Source organism: Zea mays, chromosome 3, assembly GCF_902167145.1.
Source record: "Zea mays cultivar B73 chromosome 3, Zm-B73-REFERENCE-NAM-5.0, whole genome shotgun sequence".
Lineage (NCBI taxonomy): Eukaryota > Viridiplantae > Streptophyta > Magnoliopsida > Poales > Poaceae > Zea > Zea mays.
The window spans coordinates 31,572,374-31,575,572 of NC_050098.1; the positions used below are offsets into that span (position 1 = coordinate 31,572,374).

Here is a 3,199-nt window from a genome sequence, read left to right on the forward strand (position 1 = left end):
CCATTCCCAGTCGCCTCCCCCAGGAACCGCGCCTCCCCACCGCGCGCATTCCATCCATGGCGCTAGACAGTCGCGCTCCTTCCGCGGCCTTCCATCCATGGCAGACGCTCCCTCCGCGTTCTTCCATCCGTCAGTGATCCATGCCTCTGATCTTCCAGCCAATCATAGCGCATCTCTCACTAGAACCCTAACAGTATAAAATCGCAGGTGCCGCCCGCTCCTCCCTCCAATATCCCTCTGTTCTCCTATCAATATCGCAGCGCTGCCCGCATCAATCTTGAAGAGTTCGAAAGTTTCCAGACCCCCAAAAGGCGAAGCGGCGATGAGTTCCACCGGAGGCGGCGGCCGCGGTAAGGCGAAGCCAGCGACCAAGTCGGTGTCACGGTCCTCCAAGGCTGGGCTTCAGTTCCCCGTCGGTCGCATCGTGCGGTGCCTCAAAGCCGGCAAATATGCAGAGCGCGTCGGCGCTGGGCCCCCGTGTACCTCTCCACCGTTCTCGAGTATCTCGCCGCCGAGGTAATCCCCAGACCCCTCTTCCTCTCTTCATGTTTACCAGATCTGCTCTTGTCCGATCTCGTTTGAATCCCAGTTGTGAATCGATTGTTTCGTTCGTCTCCGCAGGTGCTGGAGCTGGCCGGGAACGCTGCTCGTGACAACAAGAACCGTATCGTGATGCGCCAGATCTAGCTGGCGGTGCGGAACGACGAGGAGCTGAGCAAGCTGCTGGGCACTGTGACGATCGCGGCTGGCGGCGTGATGCCAAACATCCATCAGACCCTGCTGCCCAAGAAAGCTGGTCAGAAGGGGGACATCGGCTCTGCCTCCCAGGAGTTCTAAGCGCATCGGCGGAATGAGAATGAGGGACCGCCCCTGTTTCTGTCTCGTCCGCGTGGTTGTGTTTCAGCTTTGCGGTTTTTTGGGAGTGTTGTCGATGAGTTGGGATTGATATGTTTTGTGGGATGTAAACAAACGCAGCGCTTGTTTCATGAATGAATGATGGATAGAAGAAACATAGCTATCATGATTTCTACCCTGCTTGCATTTGGATCCGATTTGCTCCAGCTATCGTTTGGTACATTGTATCAGACCTGATGATGGAACATTTATATCGATTCTATGAACTCTGCATCATATGATCTGTCAGATTTCGATTCATGTTGGAAAATACAGTCCGGAAACTCTGCATCTTCTGGCCTTTGGCTTCCAGTAGAAGTCGGGATCAATAGCTATTTGTAGTATGGCACTACTAACTATATTAAGAATTTTGCATTTGTTGACTGTTGATGGCCTCAGTGAACCTCACCGATTGATTGTACTTGTTCAATTTTTCCTACGGGTTCTCTTTGTGATGTACCAAAATCTTTGCCAGGTTCGGGAGCGATATGGTCTCGAGTCTCGACCTCCTCGGCGCCGCGCTGCGACGCGGCATGCGCGTACAGCGCGAGGAGCACTGCCTCGAACCCGGCCAGCGGCTTCCGTGACATGGCGTGGCACAGGTGCGCCCTAGCTAGCGACGGCACCAACAGTGCGAGCTGGAGCTCGGGGACGTTGGACCGGAACACGTCGTAGAGCCAGCGGAAGAGGCTGTCGTTCCCGGCGCCCGACCCGAATCCGCGGAGGCGTGCCGTCACGGCGCTGGCGCCGCCCGGGTCGTTGAGGAGCGGGGCCATGGGGACGGAGCCCAGGTCGTTGAGGAGCGCGTCCGAGGGCGTCCATGGCGTCCTTCGCGCTGTGGATGGGCGGCGGCGCGTCGTTCGTCGTTATGGCAGTCAACGTCGCAGAGAGGAGCGGGTCGGACTTTGGAGGCTAGCGCGATCGCGTGTGGCGTGGCCTTGAGTCTCGACGACGTACGGGAAATCGGGAATGAAAGGCAGAGAGATTGGAGAGGACCATTGAGGGCTTGTTCGGTTATTTTCAATCCATATGGATTGAAGGGGATTGATACGGATTGGGAGGGATTTTGACTTGCTAGGGATTGAAACCCTCTCAATCCCCCTCAATCCATATGGATTGGGGTAGAACCGAACAAGCCCTGAGCGGGTGCGCTACGTTTCAGCTTTTTGACCCGCCTTGCTCGTCAGGAGACGAGAGCAGAGCGAGCTAGCGAGGTGTTTGGCGATGGTGTGCATGTCTGCTTGAAGCGTCGAGACTTGCGAGGAAAAGGAGCCTAGAGGGACTCATTGAAGCATCCAACCAAGATGTATCTTCTCTTTGTTCACATCGAACACAGTGATTGGTGGCAGTCCTCGAACATAGAAGCAATTGGTTTACCCTTCTTTTTTTCCTGTTTGTTTTTTAGCTATTACTGCATGCATTTTCTTTGACCATAGCTGGAAAGATGTGAGTATTATGTTCGGTGTTTGTCTTGGGAATTAAACTACTATAGTGTAACTTGTCTCATCATTTTCTTGAGTACATGTACTTATCCATTGACTTCTTTTGCAGGTAATTCCAGTGGCATAGCTTCAATGCTATGTATGACTTTCTTAAGAAAAACCGAGAGATCACAAGATGGGTTGCTCTAGGCATTGTTGTTTTTTTAGATAAGAGACATGACTTATCTGACAGATTTTGATCTTAACTAAACTCGAAGGATCCTCATTTGATCCTTATGCTTCCAAAGCCATTGTATTTGCTTCTTCAACTTGTACTCTGTAAGTTTCTAATGTTCATGCAAATGTTTTCCAAATCTAAATTCCGTCTTTGGCCCCTTTTCTAATTTCTCGTCACCCCACACTGCATGTTTTGTTTAACCTATTAGTATATGTTTTATACTAATTTTTAACTCCCGTAGCAACGCACAGGCGCAGAACTAGTATATATATATATATGCATATAGAGCCATAGGCAGGGCCGGCCCTGAGCCTATGCAAGGGAGGCGACGGCCGGGGGCCCAAAATTATTAGGGGCCCAATATTTAGTATCTATAACACTATATAACACACAAGTTTACACTTCACAAAACCTATTCAACCAAATAACCCACACACCTATAATATTTACGAAATCCATCAAACAAATTGCACTCATATTTAACATAACATCAAAATTAACGGTTCATATCATTGAATAACATCATCTATTTTGCTCACTCAAATCTAACGAACAATATTATTTGATCATCCTTTAGCCCTCCCCTCCTCGCGTTCCCACCGCCATCAATCCCTCCCCTCGCGCCACCACCGTCATCGTCCACCCC

The 3,199-nt window shown here is 50.7% G+C and overlaps 1 pseudogene; it reads left to right on the top strand.

Annotated features, from left to right (window-relative positions):
- The first annotated feature begins 236 nt into the window (after nucleotides 1-236).
- On the top strand, nucleotides 237-1,022 carry LOC103649917 (probable histone H2AXa; annotated as a pseudogene).
- The last annotated feature ends 2,177 nt before the right edge of the window (nucleotides 1,023-3,199 follow it).